An 11,116-nucleotide genomic window follows, 5' to 3' on the forward strand; every position below is an offset into this window, starting at 1 on the left:
ATTAAGGACAAGTTGCTAGATCATGGTTTTATGTCTCATTCAGAAACAGTTAAATCAATCCAGCACCATAGAGATTACAGTGTTAAATTTGCTGTAGCCATATTAGTATGCAGTACATCTTGCATAGAAAAAGTGGATAGTTGCCCTCTAGTGGATAGTGGTTCGATGCATTCATTCATAGTAGTAAAAAGTACTGTTCGAAATGAACGTTATTAAAATATTTTCTCCATTTGCTTACTATACGCTTTTTAAAAGCATATAGTTGTAATGTATGTTTTAAGGTCACATTAAAAGCCATCCTGTTTTGTAAATTGCATTTCATTGGGATGGAAAGAATTCTCAGTACAGGATTATGGTTTTCGTGGCATATGATAAGCTTTCTTGATTTGTTTTATTTGGTTAATTAATCTTTTGAATTATTTCTATTTGGCATTTCTGGCTGTGATCCTACATGAATTGCATCAATAGGACTACTCACTCATAGATAAAGTTATGTGCATGTTTGCAGGATCAGGCCATAAACTGCTCAGATACCACAGTTAAGAGCATAGTATACATGTTTAGAGAGAGAGGTTAGGTTCTGAGTGAAGAGAATGTAAATGAGATGAACAGAAAAAAAAATGTAATAACTGAAAATTTAAGATTAGTGAGAATGACTGTTGTAAGATTTCTTGCAAAATCTACTCATGAGTGTACCCTATATATTCTGAACATAAGTAGATTTGTGATGTTGTTATAGCAAAAGTACCAGTCATAAAGGAACTACTTTGGGTATGTTGACATTTATTGGATTGTTAGCATGTACACCAGAACATAGCATTTCAGTAGGACTTCATATGAATTACCTTTTAATGCCAAATGATCTGGAAAATCTTTGAGAAATGAAGAATGGTTGACTGCTAAGCACAAGAATCTGAGACCCTGAGCTGCTGAGCGAAGCAAAAAATCATTTTCCTTTTCCAGATTCCTGTAACTGAACTTACACTGCTATATTTAAAGTACACTTTGAAATGGCTGGTGTATTCATAATTTCTTCTCTCACCTAACTGTGCGGTTTTTCCACTAAATGCTAGGAAGCATTTTAAATAAGATGTTGCAGCATTACTAAGTGGTATAGAATTATATCAAGATTCAGAGATGTTGTGTGATATCTAACCTGGTGTCACTCAGCAAGAATGGGTCTACAAACAATCTTCCTTATCACCTTTTTAAATTATATTTTTAAACAGTTGCAGCACAATATATCATTTGAAAATCAACAAAGTGGTAACATTTGAAATAGTTATTTATTTTTGGGAGTCCTATAGCTAAAAACAAACATTTAAGGGCATGAGTCGGCCATTGGAGGGAGTCATAGTTAAGGCTACGATTTAGTCACAGTGGTCATGGTAGTCACGGATTCCATGACTATACCCGACCGCTGTGACGTCTAGGGCTTCAGGAAGGACTGTGTGCTCCTGCCCTGCAACTGGGGCTGGAACCAGGACCCTGCAACTCCAGCCCCGCGGTGTCCCGGGCTTGGTGAGGGCTGCAGCCGGGGCTATGCGCCACTGCCTGGCGGCTGCAGCAGGGGCCAAGCGCCCCCCTCGCAGCTTCTGAGGGCCATGCACCCCTCCCCTGGCTGCAGCCGGGGCTTGGTGGGGGCTGCAGCAAGGGCTGTGCACCACCGTCATGCAGCTGCGGCCAATTGTGGGGGAGGGGGCTGCGCGCCACCTGGGGCTGCACCACCCCACTGTGGTTGCTGGAGCTGGGGTTGTGTCACCCGCCATGGTGAGGAGCTCAGCCTATCATTCTCCCCCCACCTCCATGGGACTCTATTCCACCCCTTCACCTAGCCCTGCCCCCCGGTTATTTTTAGTAAAGTCACGGACAGGTCACAGGCAATACACAAAAATTCACAGAACCTGTGACCTGTCCGTGACTATACTAAAAATAACTGTGACAAAATCTTAGCCTTAGGAATAGTATGTATAGCTACATAGGTTTTATTGGTTCCTGTATATGGGATGGCCAGAACTGGGAATGGGCGATGGGATGGATCACTTGATAATTACCTGTTCTGTTCATTCCCTTTGAAGCACCTGGCATTGGCCATTGTTGTAAGACAGGATACTGGGTTAGATGGACGTTTGGTCTGATCCAGTGTGGCTGTTCTTATGTTCTTATATGTTATGTTCTACCCTTCTGGCCAGCACACCAGGAATTTAATTGAGGAGCTCCAGAGCTAAAACCATGAGCTGTTCCATCTTGAGCTAAAAAATTAAGGCTCTGTAGCTGAGGCTGTAATAATTCATATTCTCTCTGGATCAGCAGAGAGCAAGCGGCCTGTAACATTCAGTCACCAGTGGGTTACATACATACAAACTCTGTGGCTCATTTTTCCAAGTGTGTGAAAATGATTGAGTGTGCTGAAAGAGGAACCATGTTACTTGTATCTCTCTGTAATGTTCTGGAAATATTATCCCCCTCCCTACTGCTCCCCTCCCTGTTCCTGACTAGGATTTTTATTGTTCCAAAGTTGAGAGGGCCCTCAAAGAATCCTTTCTAGTCTTTAGACCATATCCAGTACGTGGAAGGGCACGACGCTGGAGTTTGTAATATCTTCTCTACAGAGGTCTAACTAAAATAGATGTCTGAATAAAGCAGATAGTTCTCTACATCAAGTCCAAGATTTCAAAGAAAATTTGCTTCAGGTTAAGCTCCTATATCTTCATTAGACACCTAAATAAGTGTCCTTTAGATGCCAGTGTAATGCTGTAGTTTAGGAAAGTAAGGGATAACAACACTTTATTACCAAAAGCAATAAATGTCATCATTACTATGCACAAGAAAAGTTTGTTATGTAGTATGGAGAAAGACTCTTAATAGGTTTGTCTGATCTTGGAAGGCACTGAGTACTGTCATTGTGGGCTGAGGGCACTCATTACTTTGCTGGATATACCATATACACTCGTTCATAAGCCAAATTTTTTTAGAAAAAAGGGAAGCATCAGAGAAGGGGGTCATCTTATGAACGGGTATAGAGAGGGAGAGGGAGACACAGCCCTTCTCCCCCCTCCCCCCCCCGGCAACAGAGGGAGCAAGGAGAGGCAGCACACCCAGCAGAGCCAGAGGGAAGAGGCAGGGCCAGAGTCTCTGGCCATGCTGCTCTCCCCCCCAGCCTCCAAAGCAGCTGCAGCTCCGGGGCTGGCAGGCTGCAGCCGCGCTGCCCGGCCCCGCCTGCTGGAGTACGCTGCGGCCACGCCTCTTGGCCCCACCCACCGGAGCATGCTACGGCCCCGCCGCCCGGCCCCACCCGCCAGAGCAGGCTGCAACCACGCCACCTGGTCTGGCCCGCCGGAGCAGGCTGTGGCCGCGTTGCCCAGCCTGCCGGAGAAGCTCTGGCCAGGCCAGAGACATCCTCACCTGGCCTGCCCCAGCTAAGGTAGGAAGGGATGGAATGGGGAAAGTGTGGGGGTCCCGGGCTAGGGGGTGAGGTCATGTGGGGGGTGGTCACAGGGGTTACTCTCTTGACCCCCAGCTTTTCTTCCTCCCTCCCCCCCCCAAAAAAAATTTCCCCACCAGTTGCTGTCCCGGCCCATCAGGGTAAGCCACTGGTGCACCTGGACACTTTGTTTACTTAGGTTTACCTCCGTGCCTGCGGACGCTCGAGGTAAACAAACCATCTCGGCCCGCCAGCGGCTTATCCTGATGGCCCGGGAGCCAAAGTTTGCTGACCCCTGAATTATAGGGTCGGCTTATGAATGGGTCATAAAAAATTTCCATTTTTACTTATCCATCTTGTGGGGGTCGGCTTATAAACGAACTGGCTTATGATCGAGCATATATAACACTTAGAATCTTGCACGGTCATGGCTTAAATATTCTGCTAACCGTGCACCACGGTGCATCACTTTATCTTTGTTATACATTGTCTGGAGAAGCGTCACTCCATCATCCATATTAGCAACACAGTAGAGTAATTGGATTCACTTTTCTCAATTCATATGTACACCTCTGTCAAAAATAGAATCAATAATGTTAATTTAAAAAGGGCAAAAGAGCAAGTTAAGCTCTCCCTTTTCCTAATAGCACATTTGACCATACATAAAACCGAATGTTCCGCATCACTCAGAAACCTGCCTTTTGTATAGAAACATTGTTTCAGCCATTTTTAGTTGCCACGTCTTTGCATTTCTTCAAAACGCAAGAGTGATGTTCAGCCCTCTAAAACTGACATGCCACACTTAAGCTTATATTTTCATTCTCTGCCCAACTTTGGTCTGGGCAAAGTGGCCATCAATGAATAGTAATTCCAAACATGACAAATTGTGTAAAAAAAAAAAAAAAAGTCAGAGCACAACAATTTAAGTTTTAATTGCCACCATGTGTGTTCCTTCTACAGTTTAACACACTTTAATATTTCCAAAAAAATATCTGCCCAAAACCTTAAAGTAGGCTTCACCAAGCTTTACAAAAGCAGCAAAGCATGAATATAATTTAGTCCTTTCTAGTGTTCCTATAGTTACATTGCATCTTGTAAGTTTTTACATCTTACATTTATAGTCAATAAACCACTCAAAATCAAAAGTAATTCAGGAAAGTTAAATTTCATTTACTTGTTCACTCAAGCTTTGTAGGATGAACAACTAATGCTCATTAAAGTTTAAAAGGCTGTCTTGGAGGCAAGGATACTAATACAACTTTTCACAAAAACATTGTTTAGTGGCTACCAGATGGACAAGGGCTAATTTATTTAAGATTAAGCTTCCTTGGAGACTAGGGAGAGGATGAAGCAATTGCAGACTTGAGATGGCAATGTGCTCCACTGTTCATCTAGGAGTCAAGTCCCTCTGGGTTAACTGGAGTTTCAGGAAGCACTCCTGCCCTGTCACTAGAGGTGCTCTGAAGCATATTGCTGCTCGCCAGGAAGAGACTTTTAAAGAGCTCTGTGTAACCGAATACACCAAAAAACCTGTTAGGAGTCTGCAGGAAGAGCGGGTGAAGAAACAAGCAATCTGACAAAGTACAAATGAAAAACTTGCATCTTTTCACCAATTGTTATTCACTTGACAATTGCTGACAAGGCTGATGTATTTCTGCACCTGCACTTGTAAAAGCAGATAAAATATTTAATACGTAATTTACAGTGTATTTTACCAGCTTGGCATACAGAATGAATATATAGTATATCAAAGTAGTTGACAGTTATGGACTTGTGTAAGCCCAGCAAAAATAGTAGTTCAGGTATCTGCTAATTAAAAAAAAAAAATCAGTTTGCAGTTTAGAAGTGATATAGTTGAATCTACCACAAAATACAAACAGCTGCAAAAATGTATACCATTCCAACAATGTATATAAGTTATTAAATAATGATCTGATTTAAAAGAATATAAATGAAGCCTTTAAGTAGGTCTTTTCTACATGCATATTATTCCTCATTAAAGAAAAATATGTAAAAAGGCCATTGGTAATTGCTTTGTTAACCACTGTAGAAAATGCCAATTCTCTGGTCTCAGACTCCACTAGTTTAGCACTTGAGGTCTCTGCAGTGTTATAAGTGATTATTTTTCAATACTGTTAATTCTATTACTCCATTGGTAAAGAATGCATGACTTGAAATATGGCAGTCTTCATGTTGAGGGGCAACAATCCACAGTTTTATACAGTTATCCAGAAGAACAGCACCCTCCACTGCTCTGTGCTTGTGGCTCATCATCAATAATCTGTACACCCCGCCTTGCAGTTCCTGACTGGCTGGAACCATTGCCTCTTGCTCTTTCATCCACTTGAGCAGTTTCTATCATTCTTTTACAGAGATCAAATGAATAGTAAGTGATACTTCGTCTTTTTCTTCTTTTTGTAAAGAAATTAGTAGTAAGCAGAAAAATCTACACAAGATGACAGCTCACAGCCACTGGCCTGTGCACAAGTACTGTACTACAACTAGAAGTACTTCAGGCTTTTGTGATTGCCGCACTAGACTCCTGACTCTCAACTAATGAGCCTCTATGCTAGGCTTCATCATGCCCTGCTGTCCACCTTCCATTGTGTAGATACTCTAACCTGCAGTGGATCTTCAGTGACCATGGCATTTGGATCTGGAGCAACCCAATCTGACTGCAGTTGAATGGAAAACAGCAGGCAACGGGCACAATCATCACTTGCACTGGCTGGAATTTGGCTCTTTGAGGGAGATTTTTAAAGGTAGTGCAAAGGCCTTAGTAAGGCCAAGGATCTAGCTTAAGTTTGGTAAAATGAAAAGCTTGGAAGTCACAACTGCTGTACACTTACACACACACACAAACTACATTAAAAGAACACTATCCAGGGTGCAAAGTCAAGCATTCAAAAGTTGGGAAATGCCATCAGTATGGTTGACTATGCAACCTTAATTGGGCCCCCTTGTCCACAGGGGAGATGGGACACTTTGTCAGTGGGTTTCACAGATATTTGCTGATAGCAGAGAAATGGTGAGGCTCAGTGATCTTGGGTACCATACCAGGCACTGGAGGGAAGTTTGCCCTCATGGGCACAGACTCTTCTGCATATTTTCCCCAAGCTTGATCCCTTCTGTGCTGTTCCCTCCAACCTGTCTGTATCCCCATCCTGTCTCTTCCGCACTCCTGGCTCCTTGTCCCAGTCCCATTTTCCTCACTTAGCAAGTCCCAGTCTCTATTTCTCAGGCTTCTCATTCCACTCTCCTTGCCCAACAAGTCCTAGTCTCACCCTTCTGGACTCCCAGGCCCAGTCCGTCCCCTCACCATTTCTTCGCTCCAGTCACATTGCCCAGCCAGTCCCAGTTTCCTTACCTGCTGTCTCAATCCAATTTATCTCTCTCCTATCCTGGCTTCCAGGCTCCCCCCACCACCCACATTCTCCATTGACTCCCCGTCCTAAAGTCCTTCCCTGGGCTACTCATCCAGTATCCCTCAGCCTCCCCCTCCCAGCTCCTTGTCCAAGCCTCTTTGTGCCTCCAGTCCCAGTTCTCCCCATGGACACCCACTTCTTGTCAGATTTGTCTCCCCTCTCCCTTCACCCCCTTCCCTCTGCCCTACTGGTTCTCACTCCCAGTCTCCTTGCCCAGTAAGTCCCAGTTTCCCCCCACTCCTCATCTGGTCTCAATCATTCCCCACTTTATGGCTCCCAGTCCCCCTCTTCCATTGCTCTCCCCAGTTCCCGGTCAGAATTGCCTTGCCCAGCCATTCCCAATCTCCCCTATGCCAACTCCCAGTCCCAGTTCCCTTCTCCCCCCACAGATACCACCCCTCTGTATTTGAATAAGGCAGTTTCCTCTGCCACACTCCTAAGCCCAGCAGCAGGATGACTGATAGACGAGGAGAGACTGGCTCTCTGTTCAGGTGCCCAAACCCAGCACACTCTGCAGCAGTGCAGAGCTGCAATTGCAAGAAATTTGTGCTCAGCCCCTAGCTAGAGCATGCCCAGTGCAGACAGAATCTTCAGTTGAATGTAACTGCTAGAATCTAAGAAATCTCTGAGCACGGGTGAACTGCAATTTTTCAAAGGGTTATAACTTGGCCAAATATGGACAGATTGTCATGGAGACAGCAAAAGACACATTCCTGGAATAAAGCTAACACCCTACCCAAATTTCATACTCCAAAGCTCTAGAGCAGTGATACTCAGACTGAAGCTCGGGAGCCACAAATAGCTCTTTAATATGTCTCCTGCGGCTCGTTGCATCACATGATATTAGAACACTGATTTAATTATTAACCAATCAGGATGCATTTATTATGTTATTAACCAATTGTAGAATACTTGGTCAGTCATTTTGCTGTCACCACTGCTCTAAAGCTTCTCAAGAAAAGGCTGCCAGAATAATTTTTAACATGAGCAAAACAACATATTTTCCCACAACTTCATTTTTGGAAAAAACAAACCATTTTGGCTAAAATTTACAAATAATGATAATAGTAACCAGCTTGAGGCAGATTCCTGACATTGAATATTTCTGACCAAACAATTAAAGTTTGGTAACTGAAAACAGGGTCTTATAATTAGGAAGTGTTGGGCAACCTTAAAATAGGTAGTGCTACCAGTCCCATCTATAATTGTAGCAGACTGCTAGTCTTGTTTAGTTAAGGTTATAGGTTCAGTCACTAGTAATTGTAATCACTAATACGAATCACTGGCAAATATTAGTAATGTGTGAAGGCTCTAAAAGGGCTTTAAGCCAGAAGAGTGGAGTAATTCTAGTACAGTAGTATTATTCATACTAGGGAGTATAAAGCTAAATGTAAATCTGTGAACTAAAGTAATAGCAGTATTTGTTGACAACTGAATGAGACTTTATGACAAAAATCATTTGAAAGCACAAGGATATGTGTGTAGGACGTTACACTAGTAATAAGGGACATTTAAAAGCACAAAATGCTAATGAACCCTCAGCATCTGAACTGACTGAGGTTATGGTCAAATTCTCTTATCATTTATACCAATTTAAATCCAAAATAACCCACTTAAATCAATGGGGAGTTATTCTGTATTTGCACACCATTAACTGTAATCAGAATTTGGATTTTACAGAACATTACAGTACAGACAGCTAAAATGCAAGTGTCCTCCACCCTTTCCTGTCAACATGTCTCAACCGTATTTTGGGGAGATGACCTCTGGGGGTGAAAGGCTAATTCAGCCTGCAAATCTGTTCAGTCCAGGTGACTTCCTCTAAGGGTATCAGCTGTCATGGTAGTTTTTGTGATACAAGCACTTGTCTATCAGGAACAAAACTCAGGTTACCAACTCATTTCCCAGTCATCAGATGATAATGATAGTTGATCACACTACACACTGTGCAAACAGTACTACAGTCTTCTAGAGTGATAGCCATGAACCTATTGTAAGTGATATCATTTTGGACTATTATTGCAAAATGTTGCATCAATTTTTGTATGTGTGATGTTGGCTGAATTTGAACTGGTGACCGAGAAGTAAAAGGTTGTTATACCAATCTTCTGAGCCATCTTCTCTAGTCTTATTTACACAATGGCTCCTAATGGTACCTTTAGAGCCACTTTGATCAATTTGCGAGCCTAGTCCAACGAACGTTCACTCTGATCAGTAATCCTTACTCAGGTATGTAGTCTCCACGTAGATTACTCACGTGAGTAAGGGTTTTCAGGACCATGCACTATGTCAGCAGTTTTTAAAATGTGTTGGAATAAGTGGTAAAAATCCTCATGAAAAGTAGCTCCCATACACTTTTATAGCTATTTCTCAAAATTAAATATCTCTAAGTGCCTTTCCTTTTTCAGTTCCTTAAGGCAGTTAAAGGTAGTTATGGATAAATTACTTGCCATGATTTTATTGTTTCTGTATCAAAGCCGCTTTTAAGTTACATGTTCACAGAACAGCATTGTAATTTGACAAATATTTCATTTTACACTAAATTCTTTGACTAAAAATAAATAAGTGCTGCAAGCTTCAACCTGGAAAGAAGTTTTGCAGTTAAGTTTGTGCTTAAATTTAGTCTTAACTACAGCAGCACTAGGGGGGTCTGCAATTATGTAGTAAAGCAGAGCCAGATGCCCAAGATTCAGAACCAGCCAGAATTGTTTTGGGAGGTGAGGGTAAGGTGGGAACACTAATGAGGAGTTCTTCCAGAGGGCACTGATAGACAAGAGTGGGCTGTTAAGATATAAGTCATATTCACATTGTGGGTTGGATTTCTGCAGTTCGGCTCCTAATATTGCCTCCTCACCATAGTCTGGACCAGGGATAGGCAACTTATGGCACAGGTGTCAAAGACGGCACATGAGCTGATTTTCAGTGGCACTCACATTGCCCAGGTCCTGGCCACCGGTACCGGGGGCTCTGCATTTTAACTTAATTTTAAATGAAGCTTCTTAAACATTTTAAAAACCTTAATTACTTTACATACAACAATAGTTTAGTTATATAATATAGACTTATAGAGAAAGACCTTCCAAAAACGTTAAAATGTATTACTGGCACGCGAAACCTTAAATTAGAGTGAATAAATGAAGACTCGGCACACCACTTCTGAAAGGTTGTCGACCCCTGGCCTCTGGACTCAAGGAAGGAAAGTCAACAAAAGTAAAACAAATACAGGACAAAATTGGCTGTTATAGCTTATGGGTTAGGAAACATCTCCTTTATTGACTCTAGCTTCTCACTCATGCAAAGCCGATGATAATAGCGCTCCAAAAGCACTGAAAATTCCCGCTGCTTTCCTTATCCTGCTATTTTGTAATCTTTATGGGAGAATTTTTTGAATGCTTATGGAATGAGTTTCCAGCTGCTCTGTCTGGAATCAGATACAGAATTTTACCTAAATGCAAGTACCCAAGTTTGAAAGTGTTGACCTTGGCTTTTAAAATTATTTTTTCAGTGTAGAGGGATTTTCATATAAAAATGAAGCATTTTCTTAAAATATCCTGCAGCAGTATAAGAACTATTCAGATCTTTCTTCTAAAAGATTTTCATACCTCTTTTGATAGGGGCTTTGACTAAAATAAAGATTTGTATTTGCAATTTACAAAATATAGCAGTTTTCCATTAATCAGATGACTACAAATAAAATGTGTTTTAAGAATCAATTTGGGATGGTAGCTTTACCAAAAGAGTTTTTCATGAATTCAAATAAATTCTTTACATCCAATTTTCTGTAACTGTCATCTATAAATAGTTTAGGAATCTATTTTGTTTCACTATGATAGTTAAACTCAAGAAGTCTCACGTTCACTTTAAGGCTTGATGATTTTCAGTTTATGACGCATCAGTTGTGACTCAGTTGATTAAATGCTTGTGGTAGTGCTGGTATTTCACACAAACAAACTTTTCCACACATCTAACCATTTTAGTATAACACTTTTTCATTTTAATACTGTTTCATCAGACAACATTTTGTACTTAATTTCAGATAAAAACAAGAATTGGCAGAGGCCCGAGGACCATAAGTCTATCAGAATATGAATCTTCAGGTTATCATAACAATCCTAATATTATTTAGCATCTGTGTACAAACATTTTGTCCATCATTGGCTAGAGAACTCTTCACTTTCCAGCTCTTCACTTTTCTTAGATGCTATTATTCTTCCCTAAGAATATTCTTATTATAATATTCCATATTCTTCTTCTTTCCACTTCTCTA

This window comes from Trachemys scripta, chromosome 5 (assembly GCF_013100865.1).
Source record: "Trachemys scripta elegans isolate TJP31775 chromosome 5, CAS_Tse_1.0, whole genome shotgun sequence".
In the NCBI taxonomy this organism is placed as follows: Eukaryota; Metazoa; Chordata; order Testudines; family Emydidae; genus Trachemys; species Trachemys scripta.